A 25,829-nucleotide genomic window follows, 5' to 3' on the forward strand; every position below is an offset into this window, starting at 1 on the left:
TAGATTTATTTAGGTTACAATTTATCCTTCCCAGGTCTCTGATCACACTAACGGCTAAGACGTTAGCTTGATAGCTAGAGAACAGACAATTAGCTCCTGAGCCCAAAGTAATCTGTCCTGTTAGGTCATTGGTCAACATTAGCTAGTGAAATCTACTACATACTAGATCTCTTATTTAAAAGGACAAACAGGTTTGCCTCACAGACCTCAGGTTAAAGATAAACAGGCTCCAGATGCCTTCCCAGTCCCCTTTATCCATAGAAAACCAGGCCTTAAGTCTCATTCCTACAATTACATACAGTAGATTCAGTCTACTTTGTTAGCAGACTTACTTTTTACCATTTTTAGCTAAAGGACAGTGGATGCTCACAGCAATTTCACCTATGCCTAAAAGCTTCCAAGAAGGTGTTTTATGCATGTTAGAAGGTCTAAGAAGGTGTTTTAAGGTTGGTAAATGCAAATTATGAAGGCCAACATGTCTAAAAGGATGTTTTATTTCTTCCCGCTGCTGTCCTGTTGCTGTGCTATTGTTATATTAGCTGTTCAGAGTGTTGACACTAATCACAGGAGCTCTGATTTATTAATCTAACTATGGCAAAGCATTCTACTATATGATCCTGTGTCATAGTTCCAAGCTCAAGATTTTAAATTTCTTTTGGTTTGTCTTTTTCTTGAAATGTCTCTCATTGTGCTAGAATTACATATATCCGGTCTTCTGAACATAGGGAAGAAACCACTCTTTCATGACATGTATTGATGCTGAAAATCAAGATCAAGTGAGCCTCTGCACTTCTGCTCTACAGGAGGTATCTGTCCTCCTCATGTTACTGTTCCACAGGTATCAGAAAGATCCCTAAGGCTTCTGCCTTTCCTAAGCTCACCTCAGACAGTAGTCACGCATTGAACACAGTTTTCTCCCTAAGCCTATGATATGTTGTATGTCTACTGGCTTTTCCTACAATGTGTGTCTCACTGCAGATTTCAAACAATGATGATGCTACATGTCTAAAATTTATCTCCTTTTGTAAACTTAAAAGAATTCTTGTTGAAAAGAAAAAGAATTCTTGTAAGCTATAATAAATCCATCTCAGGCCAAATGGTATCCAGATAAATACTGCCAATCAACAGCCTAAGTTCCCCACCTGTTGCCTGTCTCTGAGGGCGGGATTCCTCCCCCTTTCCTTGGTTTCAGGACTCCCCTAACTACCCTATTGCTACATTCTTACACCCAACACTGACTGATTGCTGAGTCTTCTCTTCTGGTTGACATAAAAGCTTCCTGCCGGTCTTGCCAACCTCCTTCCAACCCCTTCATCTAGGACCTTCTCCCTTGGGTGAGATCTCCCTTGGTCAGCATGGTTCTGTCTCCCTCCCTGTTGTTCATGTTTGAAACCCTAGGGCTCAGTACCATGTCTGCTCTAGGGCCATGCCCTTGGCCTCTGACCAGCGCCCATGAGCTGCTGTGTGAGTCGCACCAGTCTTCTCAAGTTACGCCTTGCTCAGGGGAAGCCCTGACAGGTCACTGACTTCTACTCTCCCCATGAGAAGTAGTCCAGTGGCTGCTTCTCCAGGCCCCTCTGGGATGCCTTCTGGAAAATTCCAGATCCCTACTGCCACATTAAGAGCTGCTAAGCTTACATGCTTCTGCAGCCAAACCTGGACAGATCCAAAATGAGACCTTTCAATTACTGACAGTAATCTGATAAAATGGAAGGAAGTTCCTTGTGTTCAAGCCTTTCCAAAGGTGAAAATGGAAGGAAGGTCCTTATTTTCAATCCTTTTTTTTTTCCTCCTTTGCTCTCCTCAAAAGTTTCAAATATGCACCTAAGGTAAAATGGAAGTAACATCCCTATGTTCAAGCTCTTCTCTTCTTTAATACAAAATGTCAGTCTCTGTTCGCTCTCCCAAAAGTTTCTAATGTACACCTAAAGGGAATGTTCTCCCTAACCAGTAACCTGCCAGATTGTCTATGTCATTCTGTTTGTGATGTTTACCTCTGTAGTTCCTGTTTTCTTCCTTAAATTCTCCCTGTCCAGGGTTTCCTCGCTCTGTGCTTTATGGTTTCCATTTTCTTCTTCAGATCTTGAACTGTTTTACTGATTTCCTTCATCTGTTTGTTTGTATTTTTGTACATTTTTTGAATGATTTAATCATTTCTTCTTTTAAAGCCTTTATCAATTTGACTGTATCTTTTTGTATTTCTTTAAGAGCTTCCTCTTTAAAGGTCGTTATCATCTTCAGGAGCATAGCTTTAAATTCATTTTCTTTTGTTTCAGTTGTGTTATGGTATCCATGGCTGCTTGCTGGTGGAAAACTGGTTTCTGGGGATCCCACATTGCTATAGTTTTTCTGTGTGTGTTTGTGTATGTGTATTTTTTACAATGACTTTTAGCTATCTGGTTGTCTCTGGCTTTGGATGATGGTTCCTGGTGCCCACTGGAGTTCCCAGGAATGCGGGAAAAGCCCTGGGCAGGAAGCTGGATATTGCTGCAGGAGCCCTATTCAGATTGCAGGGTCTGGTCTCTGACTGGCAGGTGGCTCTCAGGGAATTGCCTTAACCTCTCCTTTAATGTATGATCCTTATGACAGACTGTACTCCCCAGGAGTCTGGGGGCCCTCCTCTTACCAGGGGAAGGCCCAGAGTCAGCTGCAGCACTACCAGCTTTCTTGTTTTGAGATTAATGAGCTGCAGGTGTCCGGACACTATGCTCAGACACTGTGTTCAGTGGGCATAGCCATTTTGGAGAACCTGTGAGCTCAGAGGTCTAATTGTTCTCCTTGGTGAGGCAGGTTGCACTTTGGAGTAGGGGCTGGTGCTGTTGTGTGGATCCCAGGCATCGGTGGGCACAAGGTTGGAGTCTTGCTCCTTGGAATTCAGATACGTTCACATATAAGACGGTGGGAGTGTGTGCGTGGCAGATGGCCTGAGGTTGCGATGGTGCTCCAGTGGAACCCGGGACATTTCCCAGGATTAGCCAGGTGACCTGAGGTTGGACCCACTGTTTCCCTTACTGTGGGCATTCCTTTTACCTGGGAAGCACAGATGCTGGAGATTTAGGGTCCACAGCCACAGTCTGTCAGTATGTTGGTTGTTCTATAATCACTGCTGTTCTGCTGATGCCATACTGTGCAGGATTGGCACTTCTACCTTTCCCATCTTGACTCTCCTCTCAGCTAACTTTTACTTGTGTCAAGTTGACATAAAACTAAGCAGCAGAGAGAGGGAGGGGAGCAAGGCTTAGGGTTAGGGTTAGGGTTAGGGTTAGGGTTAGGGTTAGGGTTAGGGTTAGAGTTAGGGTTCTTATTGTTGTCCAAGCTTTGTTGGTTTGAGATCAGATAGGAGGAGTTGGTAAATCAATCCTTCATATAGAGAACAAGAGTAACTCAATTCAGTGGTATACAACAAAGTGTATGAATGGGATAAATAGCTGAACCTACTTGGGTTGGTACAAGCTTTGCCAATGAAGCTATGTTTGAGGGTGGGAGGATGGTGTGGGTGGGCTAGATTTTCTAACATTCTCCAGGCTAGGCCAGGAAGGCTTTAAGGATTGGGAATGGGGCAGGCAGGAGAGGTTCCACGACTCACCAGGTTGGATTGGCACACTGGTGGCTATCCTGGGCTAGGTCTAGAGGTTGGATTCAATGCAGGCAGTTTAAGGTCCAGGGAACTCGTCAAACTGGACTGGTGCATAGAATAAGTGACTCCGGCAAGATCTACAGGTTGGGCTTTCAACCGGTGGGTTGATGTCGGTGTGCTGAGCAGACTGGGCTGTTGCAGAAGATGTGTAAGCAGGATCAAGCTGTTTTGTTTTGGTTTTTTAAACATAGGGTCTCATATAGCCATGCTGGCCTAGAGCTCACTATGTAGCAGAAGATGACCTTCAGTTACTGATCCTCTTTCTCCATTTCTCAAGTACGGGGATTGCAGATGTGCACCATCAACCCACCTGCGTATCTTAAATAAATGTTTCTAGAAAGCAAAGCCAATGACCACTGCAAAGAATACTGGCAAACTCTTCCTGGAAAGCATGATTTGTAGATACTTAACAAATAATCTATGAACAAGTGGCAGTTAACACAGAAGTGTGGAATCTGGCTCTAATAATACAACCCAGATGCCTAAGCATTGCAGGAATATTTGTATACCGACAGTGGGATATACTTTCCTGATCCTTATTTCATTTTTTATAAGTAATCCTCTAGATCCGTATACATAAGTTAGTCAGCATTGTCTTGCCTGGTATTGGAGAACAGTCCCCAGCACCTGACCTTTACCATAGCTTGCCATCATTTCCAGCTGTGGATTAGCAGCCCAGGGTTCCTGAGGTGGAGGGAGCTCGTTATGTGGTAACTGCGATAATGTTACTGATTATGCAATGTGTGTAATTGTGCAACCATGGCTAATGCCTTAGTGGACCTTGGCACAGTTGAGTAACTTTTTATTAAATGCCAAGGTTCCTGAACATTTATGGAGCTATGTTCTCTGGGATTGTATTGTTTCTTACCTCTGGACCACCGGGAGTCCTACTGTGCCTTCATGTGACCCCTGGACATATTGTTTGGTTTGTAAATAAAAAATGAATCTCGGCTAGATCAATAACAAACTCCTTAATTCTAAATCATATGTAATTGAACAGAGATTATCACCCAACTGAAAACTGACAAATAAAATCCAAACTGTTCATTTGATAAAAAGAAAAGTTGAAAGTTATGCGATGAAAGACCTGGAGAACTTCTTGGAAGAATTCAGGTAGCTGTACACAGCTGCTAGTAAGACGACCTGGAAGAGAAGCCTTGGGTTTGGCATGGCCTTCTTGACTCCAGACAATGGCTCAGTTCACATCACAGCCCTCCAGGAGGATTCCAGTGTAAATGTAGCTGTGAACCTTGAAAGCCATAAGTACCAAAGCCTGCTCTGTTTACAGATTATAAAAAAATACAAAACAAAACAGAATCATAGAAGCAAAGTGACACACTAATAATAAATTCCTCAGGGAAAGACACTAGACTTGGGCCTTAAATTGTCTGGGAAAATATTCCAAAGCCTTTCACCTATTAATATTAAAAAACCAGACTCATACATTGGTTAGCCCTGAAAATATACATGATACAGATTTGCGGGTAATCTTTAGGAATATATATGTAATATATATGCATATAATAACAACAATTAATGCAGAAAGAGCTATGAATGAATTCATAGCATAAATTTGAAAGAGAGCAAGGAGGCATATAAGGAAAGATTTGGAAGGAGGATAAGGAAGAGAGATATGATGCAATTATAATATCAAAAATAAAAGAAAGAAACTTCAAATAACACATTGGAAGTGCCTTCTTGCTAACTATACCCATAGGTGAGATCATCACTCAGCCCTCAGAAGCTTCTCCTGGCAGTAGGTGGCAGTTAACTCTGAGGCTCTCAAGGTCAGTGTGCAGTGACCAAGACTGGGGAGTGCTCAGAACTAACTCAGGCATGCTCGTCATAGACCTCACCCCAGAGCTCAGATTATAAGTCAGAGGTGGTGGTTAACCTTCAGGAAACTTTTCCAGACACAACAGGGTAGATACATTTATAAAGAGCCTTGCAAGCTCCAGCCAGATAAAAATCCCAGTGTGTGGGGTAGGGGTGCGGGGCTGTGCAGGGGTGGGAGGGTAGGGGGAAGGCGCTGGGTGGCATATAATTCCATCATTAAGCAAGGAGCTGTTAGCACTTGATATTTGTTGGGAGAAAGGAGAATTGGACGTTTGTTTGCTTGCTTGCTTGTTTATTTTACTGATATGACTCTGGTAGGTGAGCCATAGGAAAGGCAGGCCCCAGTCCCAACACTAGCTAGGCAGTGGAAACTGGGCTTGATGGGACAAGAAAAGGAAGAGGAAGAGGAAGAGGAAAAGTAGAGGAGGAAGAAACATCATAGCTATGAAGGAAGAAATGGGAAGTTGAGAGTGTGGTAAGAACAGGAATTGAGATGGGTGAATATGTTCAAAATACATTTAGTGAAATTCTCAAAGAATTGATACAAACATTTTAAAGCACATGGGGAGGTAAGACTGCTGAATTTTTCCCCCCAAGAGTCATTTTATACTGGAAAACTACTTATAGAAAGCTCAGAAACTTTCCTCATTGATAAGTGAGATAAATCCAATTCCATATTCTAGGTTTTCTTTCTTAAGTGTTTAATTTTATATGCTATCTGAAATTAATGTTATAATGGTGCACACATCTAAGTTGTTTTTCTATTTGTTACCCAATGACCTCATTCATTTTGTAGAGTAGTTATAAAATTATAAAGTATGGGTTTAATTTCTGCATCACAACTCATGATATGAAAACAATCATGAGAGAAATCCGCTCTTTTGAGCTGCTAAGGCGGGGCTGGTTTCTTGCTCAGTGGCTGAGTACAGAACAGCCACTTCTTTGAATTAATGACTTAATCACAAGCACTTGCCTTTCTCCTGTGGAAACTGTCAGTTATACAAAGTTTGAACCTGCCTGACCTTTTGACTTCCAGCCAATAGAATACAGCAGAAGTGATGATGTCTTCATTTTGAGCCTCCGCCTCAAGACTCTGGTGTTTGTGAGGACATGACTCATCCCTGCTGGCCCCACAGCTGACCACAGGCCTGAGCAGCCCGGCTGACACCAGCTCCCACCCATCCCAGAAGACCTGCCCAGCCAGCCCCAGCCTGCACTGCCAACCTAGAGAGTGCTGCTCTAGAAAATTCTTCTTGCTCTAGTGTTTTGAAATGGTTTGTTAAACAGCAATAGTTACTGGTACAGAGGCCATTTCTTTTTTTATTTACTGCCAACCAAAAGCAAAATTAAGAAATATTGGTTGTTTTGACTAGTTTTAGAGACCAAGATTATTAATTTTTTGCATTTTATAATTCTGAGAATGAAACCAATAGAACAACTGCTTATTTTTCTTTGTGATAAAAAAAATGCCATGATAACATATAATACGTTTGTGGCATTCCTATTATAAATTTAAATCCTAAATTCCAATTATGAGAAAATAGATGAATCCAAGACCTGACGGTAGCTCAGTGGGTAGAGTCATTTGCCGCTAAGTGTGAGAACCCAAATTCAATCCCTGGATTCCGAAGGACTGAATCCTGTAAGTTGTCCTCTGACCTCCAAATGCAAGCTGTTGTGTGAGACACACACACATACACACACTCACATGTACACACACACATTCACACAAAATAAGTAAGTGTAACAAAATTTTGAAAATAAACAAACCGAAATTGAAGGAAATTCTTTAGAAGGGTCAAGGTTATAGAGACAGTGGGGAGAGGCCAGAACCAAACCAAGGACCTGTGATAACAAAATGTGACACATGACTCCAGGCTAGATCCCTTTTTCTATAAAGAATATTTTAAGGCCAGGGAGACATGTGTCCCCATGATTATTGGCAGTTCATGATTATTGGCAGTAGGACACGTGTAGTGGATGTATGTTTTTGTTTTGATCCCAAGAGTGGGATGTGAAACAGACTGATGTGAGGGTGTGTGGTGTTTGTCCACTAGAAGAGGAACTGCCTCTTGTGGGGCCATGGTCTCTGCCCACTGATAAACATCCCTCGTATGGAGTCTGAGAGGAGATCATTTATATAAGCCCAAGGTCAGAGGCTTGGCCTTTTTGGCTTTGGGATCATTTGGCTGTTCATCACTCTTGCTTCAAGACGCTCCTGGAAAGAAACACTGCAGAGGTTTCGAGGCTCCAGCTTCCAGCTGCTGCAGTTGCAGCCACCTTTGCTGAGTTGCTGGTTTGCTGTTTAACAGGTCTGCTAGGGCCCTGACAAGGAAGAGTGGAATCACTCCAAGGAACCGAGTCTACAAAGGTCTGCCTTTCCTGTCCCCGTTAACCTCCCTTCTCTCCTGTCTAGAGCAGGTGGGTAGGAAAGGAGGTATAGGCATTAAAGAACCCCAAGTGAAGTAGGTTTGTAGAAGTCCTAAGCCTATAGGCATGAGTTTTCATTTGCCAGTTTGTGTGGTTGTATTGTGATTATGTAAGAAATGTTTTTGTATAAATAGGGAAATTTGTTTATGTTCGGTGGTTTTTATGCATTCATGATTTTTTTTTTCCCTCAATAAGCCAACTAAGAAAAGTTAAAAGTAAGAATAAAACTTTAAAACAATGGATAAAAATGCCAGGGCAGTTATAGTTCCATAAGGTAGTAATAAAACAAATCAGTCTTCTTTACTTCAGTGATTTGTTTTAGTTTCTAGAGTGACTGGCTATAAATGTTGCCTAGGATCCTATTTTCTACTATTTTCCCCCTTATGTTTTTCTTTTTTATCTTATTGGTTTTGTCATGCTTTTGCCTTCTTTTTTTTGGAGACAATGTCCCTCACTGCGCCAGGCTGGATGAAGCCCCCTTACGGGTGCTGGGGTAGCAGGTTGGAGCTCAGCTCTCTTCCTTGTTAAAGAATGTCAAGCATTCTATTTGTTGTATCAACCTGAAGCACTTAGGCAGCTTTATTAATGTGGAACCAAGACACAATAAAATGCCTGCATGTCACACAGGTAGACAGGGAGTAGTATATAAAGGGTTCAGTCATTGTGCTGTGACAACCGAACAAGTCATATGATAATTAAGAAACTGTTTTCATGCAGCAGGCCAGGTATAACTCATTTTGTTGTGGTTCTTTATTTCAGAATAAGCTGCACATGGCAATTGTGAAATTCTACTAACTTTATTCTATTTGTGACTTATTCATTATTCTTTATAACTAATATCTTATCTTAGGTGAGTTTTAAGTGTGTTACTGAGTTTCGGGTAAAATATAAAACTGTTCTATAGGAAAAATGGCAAGATAATTATACTGAAAAAATTAAGAATATGTAATGAGGTTTGTGTGGTAAAATACAAGAGACATTCTAATAAATCTAAATTATGGAGGCATATGGATTGTGCCTCTGTACTGCAGTTATACAAAGCTATAATCATTTTAATTATTAAGTCTTTATAGCTAAAAGGTAGCTTAGTAAGATGGTTTGTTGTCCTACAATTGTCTCTATACAATTATATCTATATTATGTAATGTTATAGATGTTCAGCAAAACAGCAAGATTATTTATCAGCAAAGAGGATAACAGTTGGATACATACATCGCTATGAATAATAATTTTAGATAACTTATAAATTTAAAAAAGAAAATATAGAAGAAAGAGGATTGTATTTTTATTTATTTTATGGGAAAGTGTTTTTAAGGTTAGATATATAAGTCAATAAGGAGCAAACATACAGGCGTAGATACAGTAAAAACATAAAATTCTGTGTGTGGGGGGGGTGTGAACTTAAAACATACAGCAAATCAGAGACAGAGTGATAAAGTGAGACAAAGTGAGTTCAGACATAGTAAGATGAAAAATAATAAGAGGTATGGAAGAAGAAAAATATAGCTTATAAGATAAGAGATGCAAATAGGAGAGAAATGATGAGAGAAGACATAAATAGTCCTTCCATGCAAAAGCAATCATTACAAAAATGTTTATAACAACAGCAACAGCGTCTGTGTTACTGTGGCCAACGGTGAAGCAAGCTATAGCAACAGCACTTGATGTAGTAGCAGGCGGACGTGAAAATGGGTCACAAGTGAAGACAGGGGAGGAGAGAAGCTTCAACAAGGAGAACACATTGTGCACCTTGTGTGGCTACAGGTCATTTCATAGAAGAAGTAACATAAACGCACAAGCCACAGGAGTGCTCATCAGGGTGGTAGCGGGATGTAAGGGGTAAGGAACGAGAGACTCTTTACAGAAAGCTTTCCCTATTTTTTCCCCAAATTTAAAGACTATGTTGACATTATAATTTTTAAAAACATGCTATCAACCTTGTAATTGGAAGCCTTTTCTATACAAAGATTTAATAAATGTCACCTGAAGTTCATGAAGTGGTCATCCACATGTGAGTGACTGTTTGCTCCAAAAGCAAAACTCCTCCGTTTCAGAGCAGGCCTCCCAGAGAGCTCAGCCAATCAGCATTAAGTTACAATAAGAGGGGCAACCAGCGGGAGGAAAAGGCAAAGGAGTTAGCGGCAGCCCTCGCTCCCACTATTAGGAGTCCCACAGGCATACCAAGTTACATGGAAGTGTACTGATAAAAGTATGAGCCTTTTTTTATTTCTCTAGGAAGGCCATTTTGAATGTTCACAATGCATTTGGGCTGGTATTTTTTTAAAAAAAGATTTATTTCTTTATTATGTATATAAACACTCTATCTGCAGGCCAGGAGAGGGCACCAGATCTCATTATAGATTGTTGTGAGCCACCATGTGGGTGCTGGGAATTGAACTCAGGACCTTTGGAAGAGCAGCCAGTGCCCTTAACTGCTGAGCCATCTCACCAGCCCTGGGCTGGTATTATTGCCAGTCCCAGAAGTACATCAGTAATACCTTTTTACCTACAGTGTTGCTGCTTCTTGTGTCAGAAGGTGTTTAAAGTGAATGCAACAGAGCAGCGAGTATTTTTCCATTTAGTTTTGTAATCCTATGATTAAAATGCCAGAAGAGAAAGGATATCATGTTTTCTCTGAATTGTATCTTTTGCAACTTGAGATCCAAGTTCAGGTTTCTTGACGCACCTCTGGGTATTAAATATGAATTAATTATTGTGTCCAATTTCCTCCACCTAAGTCCCTGAGACAAGTGCAAACAAGCAAGCAAGGCTGCACCATGGCCAGTAGAAATCATATCAAGGGAGTGTTCAGACAGTACAGTTCTCTGCTGGTGGGAATTTGTTCATTGAGAAGAAACAGAAGGAGGGTCAGGGTGGCACAAATTAGAAGTTGCTGGGTACACCTCGTACCCAATTCACAATTTCCAGGGATGGGTTAAATCACACCAAAAATTTTTTTTGCCCTAACTATGAAAGGAGGTGGTTTCTTCTTTCTTTTCTTATGATTTTCCCCCTCAGAAGCAAGTGGGTGGGGGAGGAGTCTGCTGCAGCAGCAGGCCAGGCTCCCACCCATTCTTATGAGGAAAAATGTTTTTTTTAATGGCAGGTCTGAGGAATGACTCATGACAGCAAACAGAGAACTCTCTGGAGCTGGCCCTTGCCAAAGGACGTTAACTCCTTGAAGTGTTTTATTTCTTGTGATAAGTTCTTGGTAAGTACTAATTAAATTCATGAAGAAATGTCATCATTTTGGCTTCTAACAATTATACACCTTTTCTCACATTGCCTCTTTGCCTTGGCTGTAATTATCCATAATGTATCCTAGTGAAGAGCGTGGAAATCTAGCGCCTAGACCAGGACCAGAGATGCTCCTCCTTCTCTCTATGAAAAATAGAAGTGAGTGGTTTCCTCCTCTAGTGTAGTTTGTGGACCAGAAGTTTTGAGAATGATTTGTAAATTACTTATGAAATTCAATTTTGTACAATTTTATTTTAAAATAAAAATAGATTAATTATTATGAATAATAGCAGCTGCAAACTACAAAGCCTATAGCATACTGTCGTTGGGATGTGGATGAGAGCTAGGCAGACCTGGCTGAGAGGCCTCACTTAGTAAACATTAAGTCTGAGACTTTACTTCCACTCAGAAGCCATTGTTGTGTGAGTGAGGGGACTCTGTAGGCGAGGAAGGAGGATATCAGCAGAGCAGTGGTAGACAGGTAGAGGTAGAGAGCGCAGGCAGACAACGAAGGGCTTTCTTCTGAGTTCAGATCAAAATATTCAGGTTACTGGGAAGATAAGAGTCATGTGTGCCCTCTGCCTTATGGCTGCCTTATAGATAATGGATAGGCAGGCATAAGATAGGAGATGTGTCCTAGGATGACGGAGTGGTCCTGTGAGAGGGAGGTGTAGTTGGGCTAGCTTACAGACAGTAGGGATGGGATGAATTCCTAACTCTATCTACAATAGAATCCATAAGGTGTGAGAATCTGTTGTGAGTATCAAAAATGAATAAATACTGTATTGGGCTTTGTGATCATCCACTTTATACCACTGTACAAAGTACCAGGGAGCACCAACTTAAAGGAGAAAAGGTCTAACCTAGCTCATGGATTCTTAGGTTTCGGAGTGTGGTCACTGGGCTTTGTTGCTTTAGGCCTGCAGTTGTGCGCACCATGGTAGGGACCAAGATAGAGGTCTGTTCATTGCATAGCGTCTCAGGAGTAAAGAGGGAAGAAGGGGATGAGGTTCCAATATTTTTTAAGAGTATGTGCCCAGTAGCCTAACTGTCTGCCGTCCAGTGGACCTCGCTTCTTCATGGCTCACCATCTCTCAGCTGTACTGGATGGGAGGGGCTTTGGGAGACTCTTATCTGAATCATAGCAGGTAACAGAAACTAATTCCTGATGTGGTTGGTAGTCTCCTGGTGTATGTTGTGGGTAGGTAGGGACTGTCCGATACATGGTAATTTAATCCAAAAGCATAGTAACCCTTAATAAGTCTTTGTTTAGTGACGATCCCTTTTAGGTCCTGACTAAACGCAAAACCTCTTTGCTTCACAGAGCTGGCCATCTGAATGCAACAAGATGGCTCATACTTTATATAAGTTTTGGACATGTAATTGAAAAATCTAAATCTTTTACATGGCTTTTTAGAGTATAGCTCTAATTTTTTGCTATTAAAACTGTTATTAAATTTTATTGATTTTCAAACATGTGTTCATAAAAAGTATTTAAAATTTTAAATTAGTTTTATTTTAGTTTATGTGGCACTTTTTTTTTTGCCTGTATGTATTTGTGTGCACCAGGTACATGCCTGGTGCCCATGAATGTCAAAAGAGGGCATTGGATGTCCTGAAACCGGCACTATACATGGTTGTAAACTATTGTGTATGCTGGGCTAGTGCTCTGAGATGCTGAGCCGTATTCCCAGCCTTGCAAAAAGCACTTGTCTTCTAAATACTTATCCACATTCCCACAAATACAGATAACTCTTATCCCTCACCAAAGAGCCCCCCCGCCAGTAGATGGAGGCTACTACAACAATTTACAACTGGCTGAAATGCAGAGAGTAAATGATCACCCAGTGCCAGCTACAGTTGATATGTCTAGGTCAGCTATGCTAGTCCAGTTTACTGACATGTATGTGGTTGTGTGGCTTATTTGTAGTTTTCCCTTGATATGGCATGTAGGCTTTGAACTTCTTCAAAGCTACTTTATTTGGGGTTCTTTAATGCTTATACCTCCTTTCTAACCCACCTACCCTAGATAGAAAGAAAAGAGGTTACTGAGACAGGAGAAGTTGACCTTCTTAGACTCAGTTCCTTGGAGTAATTCCACTCTTCATAACTAGGCTTTTTATAATTTCAAAGAAAATGCTGTTGATAATGTCTTTGTTTCTAATGGCCCACGTGTATGTTTTAGACTTAGGAACACACAGAGTTACTGTGGTCACTGGTTCCTTCTTATCCCTAAGGAATTCATCATGAGCAATGAACAGTTCATGTCCACAGAGGTAAGCGGCTGCCCAGTATTATGCTGCAGCTTACTGAGTGCTTGATTTCCCTTAATCTTATTCATTATCTAATATGGTCTAATGTAAGCAAGCTAGGTGTTCATCCAGTGTCCTAAATACGAGAAACCAGAGACAGAAGCACCAAGTTTCTCTCTTGGAAGCTAGTTTGGGGCCTTGGAGTTGTCAGCTTGGAGCTTTTCTTGTTAGTTATTGGTGCCTGGCTTTCCCGCTGTGTCGCGGTTCTTCTCCATGCAAACTGTGTTCTCAGCTCTCAGTCAGTTTGCTGTCCCCAGAACACCTCATGTGCCTGTTCTCATCACTGATTCTCTTAAGTGTGTTTATCAGTAGTAGCCACCACTCCTTTCCTGGAATGTCCTGTCTGCGTCTGTCCTCTAAATAATTTAAGACCCTGTTCAGATCTCAGCATTCCATGAGAGGAGTCCAGCTGGTACTAGGGGAAGGAAGTGTTCTGTCTGCGGACTCTTTATGGCATCAGAGAACTCTCTATCAAGTTTTCTTTTCACCAGACTTGTTGACCACCAGCCTTCCTCACCAGACCATGAGATACTAAAGCAAAACTGTCATGTATTCTGGGCACTTTGAACCCGCACATGCACACACTCAAACCTACACTTGTGCCTGGTTCTAGGCTGTGCTGGCCTTTGAATTCAAAGAACTCAGAATGAATGATGACTCACTCACTACCTTATGGCCTCCCTCCCCACCTCACACACCCTCACTTGCTTTCTCCTTCCTAGTCCTGTTTTCTATGAGTTGGCTATAACTATGGCTGCTGCTCTCCTTACCCTCACTGGGTTATTTAAGACTGGACTTCAGATTTTAATAGCATGTACCTAGGAGTGAATGAATGGCTCTAGCAAGCCTAACTGTAAAGCAAATGTGACTATGTTTTCTTTTAGAAACCAATATTTCTTCATAAATGTCAGAATTAATTATCTCCCAGGGAGGGAGATTTTGTTTTTATAAGAACTTTTAGAAAATTACTAATAATGAACCCAAGTTGCTCAAATATGCAAAGACCTCAGCTATCACTTGCCTGTCTACAGGGAGGGTTTGATAGACCTGTCTCAGGCATTAGTGTGATAACATCTTTGCTCAGAGTCACTTTACTGAGAAGCTGGCTTATACTCTGCTCTTCAGGACAGAAGTAAAAGTGCCACAAGATAGACTGAGGGGCAGTGGCTGGTCTGTCTTTCTTTCTTTCTTTCTTTCTTTCTTTCTTTCTTTCTTTTTTCTGTTAAGCACATGACTTTTCTGAGCAACCTTTACAGTTTCTATAACTACTGTTCTGGGTTCTGAAGTCAATAGTTCGTGGGTTGAACAATTTGACTTGGTAACCTCCTAAGCACATTCTAGAAAAAAAAATGTGACACAGCAGAGGGTCTCTGTGAAGTGGACTGACAAAATCCACGTGAGCAGGAAGTTTGGAGTTTTATGATGTCTCCTCTATGGTGCTTTTGTTCCGGGCCGTTCCACTCAAACTACCAGGCAGCTTCCCGGAGCTCAGCAGAGCCGCAGTGACTTCTCAGGAGACGTAAAGAAGACAGCTGAAGGCTTTCTGATCATGGATCACAGTCTATCGTCCTCTGCCCTTTCTCTTTTCTGTGTGCGTCTATGTGTTGAGGCAGAGGCAGAGGCAGGGGGACCACTGAGGAATGCTCAGCGCGGACAGACAGCAGGTGCAGGACCCCCGAGCCTTTAGGGGATCCGCGGTTCCTCAGGTGCGATTCCCCGTATATTCAGCACAGACAGTGCAACAGTCCTCCGCTAAGGGAGGACTGAGAGAAGGGAGGACTGAGAGAAGGGAGGACTGCGGATTTCATCCTAACCCCTAAACAAGGATTGACGGCCATTCCAAGGAAGCAAGGTGACACACGCAGCAGTGTAACCCACCCTGAGAAGGCAAGAACCCAGGCTGGAGTGGAAGCAGTGGAGACAGACACACAGACACACCAGTCGTTGCCGCTAGGTTCTTTCTTCTTTCTTTCTTTCTTTCTTTCTTTCTTTCTTTCTTTCTTTCAGATTACAACTCAATTGTTATCCCATCACTTGTATCCTCCCATTCCTCTCTCCCTCCCTCTTTTACCCTGTTCCCCTCCCCTAGGTCTATGACTGAGGGGGACCTCCTGCCCCACTATATGGTCATAGGCTATCAAGTCTCATCTTGGTGGCCTGCTATCCTTTCTCTGAGTGCCACCAGGCCTCCCCACCGAGGGGAGATGGTCAAATATGGGGCACCAGAGTTCGTGTCAGAGTCAAACATAGGAGAAAGGGAAATAGAAGGATCCAGAGGCTCCTAGAAACCTACAAGAGGAACAGCATGACGGGTGGATCAGGGCCCGGGGCGGGGGGAGGGGATCTGCTCAAACTATTATACTAGCCAAGGACAATACAAGTGATAAACATCAAACCCCTACTCTGATCTAGCCAATGGACAGGACATTCTCCACAGTTATGTGGAGAGCGGGGACTGACTCTGCCACTAGATTTTATTTTGAGACAGGGTTTCTCTGTGTAGCCTTGGCTGTCCTGGACTCACTTGTAGACCAGGCTGGCCTTGAACTCACATCTATCCACCTGCCTCTGCCTCCCAAGTGCTGGGATTAAAGGCATGTGCCACCACGCCAGGCACCACTAGATTTTTAATGGAAGCAACCAGAGATTGGGAATCCCTGCATATTCATGGCCAGCTATCCAGAGTCACCATCCTGCTTATAGCCAAGTTACATGTGTAGTTAACTCAATACAGTTCTTCTTCTAAACAACCCATCCTTCCTTGCGGTCCTTTGTCAGGTCCCTTGATTAACAATCTTCCGTACAAATTGTCAAACACAGCTAATCTGGTTAGCCAGGAACTAACCAGCACAGTAAAGAGGCTTCTCCTGCACTGACCAGCTAACACGGATGCTGCACTTGGTTTACGAGGTCAGCTTTAGCATAGACATGTCCGCACCACAAAGCTTAGAGCCGAGGCTGTGTGCAGCTTGGACTAAGCTAAGGTGATCTCCGTACATGTGGTCATCCAGTGTGAGGGTGTGAGGATGCAATCTTAAAAGAAAAAAAAGGCATATATGTGCTGACTTAAGACAACAAGGCCAATATGATGACACAGTGATTGAACAATGTCGTGCTGCAGCCTTAAGAGCTTGGGACGTAGTAGAGGAGCCTGGTAAGATAACCGTTCCCTTTACTTATATAAAGGGTTTGGAAGAAAGACTGATAAGATGCAAGAACCAGAAGGGCCAGTAAATTCTATCCTTCTGGAAAAGATGGCAGAGTTGGCAATACAACTAGAAAATTTAAAGACAGAGGTTGAAGCAAAGAGAAAACAAATGGCATTGTCGATAAAGGAGAAAAAACCTGGTAACTGAGACCGGATGTTTCCCACAATTGCCGTCTACGGGCCAATTGCTCTACGGGCCAGGTGGTCAGAGCGCCAGAGTGTGGAAGTGGGTGGATAGTTAGCCGGGTTATAAGTGACGCTTGGTTAATAAGTTTGTAATAAAATATACTTGTTAAGAAAATTGAGCCTACATATATATTTCTATGAACATTTCTTCATAGAATATAATACATTTTTACCTAGGGAAATTTTGTTTGTTTGTTTGTTTTAAGACGGCATTTCTCTGTGTAACCCTGGCTGTCCTGGAGTTTTCTCTGTAGACCAGGCTGCCTCAAACTCACAGAAACCCACTTGCTTCTGCTTTCTGAGTCCTGGGATTTAAAGGTGTGTACCACTGCCACCCAGCTAAGAAAACTTTTCTTAGCAATAAAGACTTATGAGCTCATAAAATATCCTTAAAAATTGAAAAAGTAAAGGGATCCCACATGGTGATTGCACTCTTACTTGTAACAGTATGATTTGCCATGTCAGCCTCTAAATGGCTTCCCTAGAGTTTTAGCCTCTCAGTGTGTTATCTGTACACAGCATTGCTAGCAATTCCATTTTACACAGTCAAATGATAATGATTTTGTGAGTGCCAGTGATCAGATTTCTTTCACCACGTATCATATGATGTTCCAAGCAGAGACCTTACCTCTTATTCTGTTTCTGTTTTGAATAGTTTTCATTTTGCAGGTGTTGGTGTCTATTACTGTATGTTGCATATGATCCTTTAGGACGGTACATGATCCACTGTCTAGTAAAGCTGTGCTAAGTATTGATCCCAGCACTGCAAAAACAAAGGAAGGAAGGGGAGGGAGATGGAAAGTCAATGGTGTAAAACATATTATCTGTGTGAGGAATAATGTCTTTCTGTGTCTGGAGAGTAGATCCCCAAAACAATAACATTAAAGTCCTAATTATCCAGATTGGAGGTTAAAATTCGAGGGCACATTTTCTGGATTTTCTAGGTAGCTTTCTTTTTTTTTCCTTCTCTTTTTTTTTTTGTTGTTGTTGTTGTTGGTGGTGGTGGTGGTGATTGGGTTGGGTTTTTTTAGACAGGGTTTTTCTGTGTAGCTTTGGCTGTCCTGGACTTACTTTGTAGACCAGGCTGGCCTTGAACTCACAGTGACCTAACTGCTTCTGCCTCCTCAAGCGCTGAGATTACAGGTGTGCACCACCTCTCCCAGCTTTTAGGCACTTTTCTATGTGGAGAAATATGTAAAAGTCTATCTGATACTGGATTTGTTGACGATGATGTTGTTTTGTGCTCTGGCACCTCCTGCAATGAAAGTGTATTTTGCTCAGGGGTCTGGGGAGGAAAGACCTAGAAGGTGGGTACCAGTGGCAGCTGGCATCACAGACGTCATTGCAGACGTCATCATAGACGTCACTGACTGTGGCCCAGGAAGCCTGCACTTCAGGACACTGATGGGAAACAGAGGGGGCATCGGATGAGCCCCTAGGAGTGTCAACTCCTCACATGTGAGCAGCAAACTCTTTGCTAAACACTCCAGTTAAATCCCAGCCTGTACTCTTTCCACTCATGGGCTGCTCTTGCCCTATGACCCTGTCAAAATGCCTGGATTTTGTTTCAACCATCGTTAGTGGCTGACATAATGATACCACAAAAGGAAGGAGCCAAGTGCGTTTAAGTTTATTACATTTTACTACAAAGTGTTGTGTTTGTAAACAGTATGACACAAGAAGAGGAGGGTACATTTTCCTCATTTTTTAATTTATAATTTTGTTCTTCATTTAACCTCTTTCAAAATGTGAGAAGCTACTTAGCAATAATTTTATCCACAGGCTAAATAAAACAGAACACCTGCTTCCACATTACACATAACGAATTACAGAAGTTTGTCCCCAGATCTGGTGTAACAAACACAAAGCTTTTCGGCCGCATTCATGGAGTTTCTGAAAATATTATATTCTGAAAACATGATAGCCAAACTATATTAACAAATCAATGCTTTTTAAAGATACCAAATACTCACTTGTAAACAACCCCATTGAAAAAGAAAAGAATTCTCATCGCTTACAGGAAGTGTGAAGTCTGTGCTGTGGGAAAGCACACACTAACTATGTGTACTTGCCATATCTTGTGTTAAACACTCACTCTGTGCTGTTATTCTTGCCTTTGCCTTTCCCTGGCCATAAAACCCCATTGTAGCAATTATTTGTAAATGGTTATTAAGCACCTAACCGATATCACAAAATAATAGCGCAGGGGAAGTTAAAATGTATGGGAGGGTTTACTAAGCAAATATCTAAAGCGGTGAACTGTGAGCTGTAGGTCAGAGTCTGGGTGTCTAGTCCCTGGTCACTGAGTACACAGCCACACAGAGGTACCAGGCGTTGTTCCACGGCTTGAGGTAGCTCTGGTGTTCTAGAAAGTACCAGGTTAGTAAGTTCTTGGCACATGTTCATGGGATACCCAACAGCAGAGACACGTTCTTTCATACTGTACAATGACAGAAGGAGTTTTATTTTCTTCTTTTTCCCTCCTTGTCTTAGAAAGGAACTCTGAATTCAGATACAACAGAAGCAAGAGTCAAAGACAAGAGCTAAATGAGACAGTTTGTCCTGTCACCTGGAGAAGGACACTTCCAGCCACAGTGGCGGTGTCAAGGCAGGAGGGGTATGGGGTACACCAGGAAGGCATCTGTGGAGAGAATATGGATGCGCTACTCCTTACACTTGCAGTGGTTGTGTAAGATTTCAGAAGGAAGCCCACATGTGAGCCTAGATGCTCGAGACACCCCCTATGTGACTTTGTAAGTGTGAGGTAGCCTAAAAGGGAAGGGAAGAGAACTAACATTTCTTGAATTCCTAGTATGAACTAACAGCTCACCTTTTCTAATTTGTATTCACATGTCAGCATGGTGACTTATACAGGATGAGCGTCAGAACATGCCCGAGTTTGCACACAGAGATCGTGCTGGGTAGCTCATACATGGGCTGCAGAAATAAGAGGCAATCCAGTCTCAGTGTTCAGCTCTGCTGTTTACCAGCCTAAGCCTTGGAGAACTACTGTAGAGGAGTGGTACCTAGTTCATAGTTCAATGAGAATGCTATTTTCAGTGTTGTAAACATGTTTTGTAGATGCAATTAAGTCCTCGGCCAGTTGACTTTTTTAGATTAATTACTCACTTTAAATCTCAGTCATAACCCCCTCCCTCCTCCCCTCCTGGTGCCACCCTCCCTCCCAGTTTCCCCAACCCCCCCTTCCCTACTCCTCCGAGATGGGAACACCCCCTACCCACCCCAGCACATTAAGTCACATCAGGACTGAGCGCATCCTCTTCCCCTTTGACCTGGCGAGGCAGCCCCACCAGGGAGAAATGATCAAAAAGCAGGCAACAGAGTCCATGTCAGAGTCAGCCCTCATTTCCCCTAGTAGGAGACCCACTGAGGACTGGGCTGCCCATCAGCTATGTCTGTCTAGGTTCAGCCTATCCATGGTCCTTGGTTGGAGCTTCAGTCTCTACAGGTCCCTCTGGGACCTGGTTAGTTGGCTCTGCTGGTCTTGGAGAACTCCTGTCCCCTCTGAGTCCTTCTGTCCTTCCCCCAGCTCTCCCACAAGACTCCGTGCACTCCTCATAATGTTTGGCTGTGGGTCTCTGCATCTGTTTCCATCACCTGCTGTGTGTAGCCACTCAGAGGACAGCTATGCTAGGCTCCCATCTGCAAATATAGCGGAGTATTTTTAAATAGTGTCAGGGACTGGCTCTCTCCCATGGGGTGGGGCTCAGGTTAGGCCAGGCATTGGTTGGGCATTCTATTAATCTCTACTTATTTTTGTCCCTGCATAACTTATAGGCAAGGGTAAGTTTGGGGTTGACGTTTTAGAAGGTGGGCTGGCGTTCCACTCCATCCACTAGGGATCTTGCGTAGTTAGAAGGTGCCCTGTCCAGTCTCCATGACCCCTGCTACCAGGTGTCTCAGTAGAGTCACACTCATGTCCTCCCTGGAGCCTACTCTGTCACAGGTCTCCAGCTCATCACACAGAAGCCCCTGCCCAAGGTTTCTCTCTCCTCTCTCTTCTTCCTCCCAGTCCTCCCGCACCCACTTTCCCCAGGCCTGATATAGACCCTAATTTCTCTCCATTCTCCCTCTCTTACCGTGTTCCTTCTCTCAGTCTGCTTCCTCTGTCTATTCCATTTCCACTTCAGGGTGATATTTAGGCATCTTTCCTATTACATATATTCTTTGGGTCTGTAAATAGTATTATGTTTGTCCGGTGCTGTATGGCTACAATCTGCTTATAAGTGAGTGTATACCATGTGTGTCTTTCTGAGCCTAGGACACCTCACTCAGGATGATCTTTCATAGTTCCATTTGCCTCCAAATTTCATGATTTCTTTGTTTTTAATAGGTGAGTAGTGTTCCATTATGTAAATGTACCACAGTCTCTTTATCCATTCTTCAGTTGAGGGACATCTGGGTTGTTTTCAGTTTCTGGCTATTATGAATAAAGCTGCTAGGAATATAGTTGAGCAAATGTCCTTGTATGATGGAATATCTTTTGGGTTTATGTCCATGAGTGGGTTTTGAGGTAGAGCTATCCCCAGTCTTTTGAGGAAGCACCAGATTGCTTTCCAAAGTGGTTGTACAAGTTTGCAGTCCCACCATCAATGGAGTAGTGCTCCCCTTTCTCTACATCCTCACTAGTGTGTGATGCCATTCTCACAGGTGTAAGATGGAATCTCAGACTTGTTTTGTTTGCACTTCCCTTATGACTGCGGATGTTGAGCATTTCTTTAAGTGCTTCTCGGCCATTTGAGATTCCTCTGTTGCGAATTCTCTGTTTAGCTATGTACCACATTTTTAAATTGGATCATTCAGTTGGTTGGTGTATAATTTATTGAGTTCTTTATGTATTTGGGATATTAGCCCTTTGTCAAATGTAGGGTTGGTGAAGATCTTTTCCCAATAGGTAGGCTCCTGTTCTGTTCTATTGACAGTATCCTTGGCCTTACAGAAGTTTTTCAGGTTCATGAGATCCCATTTATTAATTGTTGATTTTAGAGCCTGAGCTGTTGGTGTTCTGTTCAGGAAGTTGTCACCTGTGCCAATGAGTCCAAGGTTCTTCCCCACTTTTTCTTCTAATAGATTTAATGTTTCTGTTTTCTAAAATGTTTATTTATTATTATATATACAGTGCCCTGCCTGCATGTACACCTGCAGGCCAGAAGAGGGCATCAGGTAACATTGTAGATGGTTGTGATCCACCATGTGGTTGCTGGGACTTGAACTCAGGACCTCTGGAGGAGCATTCAGTGCTCTTAACCACTGAGCCATCTCTCCAGCCCCCAATGTTTCTGGTTTTATGTTGAGATCTTTCATCCACTTGGACTTGGGTATTATGCAGGGTAATAAATATGGATCTATTTGCTTTAAAAAAAAAAAAACATATAGACATCCAGTTAGATCAGCCCCATTTGTTGAAGATGCTTTCTTTTTCTCCCCATTCTATGGCTTCTTTGTCAAAAATCAAGTGTCCATAGGTGTATGGATTTATTTCTGGGTCTTCAATTCAATTCCATTGATCCACCAGTGTGTTTCTATACCAGTACCATGTAGTTTTTAATCACTATTGCTTTTTAGTACAGTTTGAAATCAGGAATGAAAATACCTCCAGAAAGTTCTTATATTGTATAGGATTGTTTTAGCTAGCCTCAGTTTTGTTTGTTTGTTTTGCTTTGTTTTCCTATATGAAGTTGAGAATGGTTCTTTCAAAGTATATAAAGAATGTGTTGGTATTTTGATGGGGATTGCATTGAATCTGTAGATTGCTTTTGGTAAGATGGCCATTTTTACTATGTTAATCCTACTGATGCATGAGCATGAGACACCTTTCCATTTTCTGATATCTTCTTCAGTTTATTTCTTCAGAGTCTTGAAGTTCTTGTCATACAAGTCTTTCATTTGCTAGGTTATAGTTACACCAGAATATTTTATGAGGTTTTTTTTTGTGGCTATTGTGAAGGGTATTGTTTCCCTAATTTCTTTCTTGGCTCACTTGTCATTTGTATACAAGAGGGCTGCTGGGTTTTTGTTTTGTTTTGTTTTGTTTTAGTTAATTTGTGTCCAGCCACATTGACGAAGGTGTTTGTCAGCTATAGGAGTTCTCTTGTAAATTTTTGGGTCATTTATGTATGATATCATATCATCTGCAAATAATGATACTTTGACTTCTTTCTTTTCAGTTTGTATCCTCTTGATCTCCTTTGTTGTCTTACTGCTCTAGCTAGGACTTCAGGTATATTGAGGAGATATGGAGAGAGTGGAAAGCCTTGTTGTATCCCTAATTTCAGTGGAATTTGCTTAAGTTTATCTGTATTTATTTTGATGTTGGCTATAGCTTGCTGTATATTGCCTTTACTATGTTATGGGCCTTTTATCCCTGATCTTTCCAAGACTTTTATCATGAAGCTGTTGGATTTTTGCTAAATGCTTTTCAGCATCTAATGAGATGAACACATTTTTTCTTTCATTTTGTTTATATTGTGGATTACATTGATGGATTTTCATATATTGAACCACTCATTCCTGCATGCCTGGGATGAACCCTACTTAATCATGGTGGATGATATTTTTGATGTGTTCTTGGATTCAGTTTGCAACTGTTTCCTTGAGTATTTTTGCATCAGTGTTTATAAGGAAATTGGACTGAAATTTTCTTTCTTTGTTGGGTCTTTGTGTGTGGTTTAGTTATCAGGGTGATTGTGGCATCATGGAATGAGTTTGGCAATGTTCCTTCTGTTTCTATTTTATGGAATAATTTGAGGAATATTGGAATTATCTCTTCTTTGAAAGTCTGGAAGAATTTTGTGCTGAAAATATTTATATTGTTGTTGAAATCCAGGCTTAATCCCTGGTGATACAATAAGATTCAATGGGTTAAATCAATTTTCTTGCATTTCATGTGCTGTCTGGCTCTGGGCTTTTTTTGAATGGGAGATTTTTAATGACTGATTCTATTTCCTTAGAGGTTATAGGACTATTTGACTTGTTTACTTGATCTTGACTTACCTTTGGTAAGTGAAATCTATCAAGAAAGTTGTCCATTTCATTTAGATTATCCAATATTATGGAGTACAGGCTTTTAAAGTAAGACCTAATGATTCTTTGGATTTCGTCAGTATCTGATCTTATGTCCCTCTTTTCATTTCAAATTTTGTTAATTTGGATACTCTCTGCCTTTTGGTTCAGTTTGGCTAAGTGTTTGTCTATCTTGTTGATTTTCTCAAAGAACCATCTCTTGGTTTCGTTGATTCTCTGTATCATTCTCTTTGTTTTTAACTTATTGATTTCAGCCTTGAGTTTGATTATTTCCTGCTGACTACTCGGCAGATGTGTTTGCTTCTTTTTTTTTCTAGAGCTTTCAGGTGAGCTTTTAATTTGCTAATATGAGCTCTGTCCAATTTCCTTATGAAGGCATTTAGTGCTGTGAACTTTCTCTTTAGTACTGCTTTCATTGTGTTCAATGAGTTTGGGTATGTTTTTCATTGAATTTTAGGAAGTCTTCAATTTCCTTCTCCACTTCATCCCTGACCCAGTGTTCATTGAGTAGGGAGTTGTTCAGTTTCTATGTGTGTGTAGGTTTTATTATTATTATTTTGTTGTTGTTGTTGTTATTTATATTGTTGTTGAAATCCAGGCTTAATCCCTGGTGATACAATAAGATTCAATGGGTTAAATCAATTTTCTTGCATTGGTTGAGGCTTGCTTTATGACTGACTATATCGTTGATTTTGCAGAAGGTTCAATGAAGTGTTGAAAAGAATGTATATTCTTTTGTGTTTGGGTGAAAAGTTCTGTAGGTATCTATTAGGTCCATTTGGCTCATGACCACTGTTAGTTTTATTATTTTTCTATTTAGTTTCTGTCTCAATGATCTGTCCATTGTTGAGGGAGGGATTTTGAAGTCTCCCACTACTAATGCATGCTGATCAATGTGTTAGTTCAGCTTTAATGATGTTTCTTTTACAAATGTGACATGTCTTGTTGGTGAATTTTTTTCTTTGATGAGAAAGAAGTGGCCTTCCCTGTCTCTTTTTATCAATTTTGTTTGGAAGTCCATTTTATTAGACATTAGGATGATTATTCCTAATACCTAATGCTCAGCTTGTTTCTCAGGTCCATTTGCTTGGAAAACCTTGTTCCAGCCTTTTACTCTGAGGTAAAGTCTATCTTTGTTGCTAAGGTGTATTTCTTGTATGCAACAGAATGTTGGGTCCTGTTTACACATCTATTCTGTTAGTCTGTGTCTTTTTATTGGAGCATTGAGTCCATTGATGTTGAGAAGTATTAATATTCAATGATTGTTAGTTCTTTTTATTTTAATGTTGGTGATATGGTGGTGTTTGTTTACTTGTCTTATATTAGTTTTGTTGCAGTGAAGTTATTTATATCATGTGTTTTCTTCAGTGTAGTTACCTTCCTTGGGTTGGGGTTTCTTTCTTGTATCTTCTGTAGGGATGGGTTTGTGCATAGATATTGTTTAAATTTGGTTTTGTCATGGAATATCTTGTTTTCTCCATCTATTGTTATTGAAAGCTTTGCTGGATATAGTAGTCTTGGATGACATCTGTGGTACGTTAGTGACTGCATGACACGTACTCAGGCCTCTTCTGGCTCTCATAGTCTCTGTTGAGAAGTCAGGTGTGATTCTGGTCAGTCTGTCTTTATATGTTACTTGACCTTTTCCTCTTTCAGATTTTAATATTTTTCTTTGCTCTGTACACTTAGGGTTTTGCTTATTATGTGATAGGAGGAATTTCATTTTTTATCTAATCTACTTGTTATTCTGTAACCTTATATATGTTTAAAGGCATTTCTTTCTTTAGGTTGGGGAAAATTTCTTCTATGATTTTATTAAAAATATTTTCTGGTCCTTGGAGGGGGAGTCTTCTTTTTCTTCTATTCCTATTATTCTTAGGTTTTGTCTTTTCATAGTGTCCTAGATTTCTTGACTGTTTTGTCAAGGAATTTTGTTTTG

General features: G+C 41.3%; 1 protein-coding gene across 1 annotated transcript in view; it reads left to right on the plus strand.

Annotated features, from left to right (window-relative positions):
• The first annotated feature begins 11,093 nt into the window (after window positions 1-11,093).
• DNAJC5B (DnaJ heat shock protein family (Hsp40) member C5 beta) overlaps window positions 11,094-25,829 on the plus strand; it is a 108,024-nt gene continuing 93,288 nt past the window's right edge. Inside the window, exon 1 of the mRNA XM_084797277.1 lies at window positions 11,094-11,114. The gene's annotated coding sequence lies outside the window, so the exon portion shown is untranslated. The remainder of the gene's footprint in view (window positions 11,115-25,829) is intronic.

This window comes from Acomys minous (assembly GCF_964271855.1).
Source record: "Acomys minous genome assembly, chromosome: 9".
Lineage (NCBI taxonomy): Eukaryota > Metazoa > Chordata > Mammalia > Rodentia > Muridae > Acomys > Acomys minous.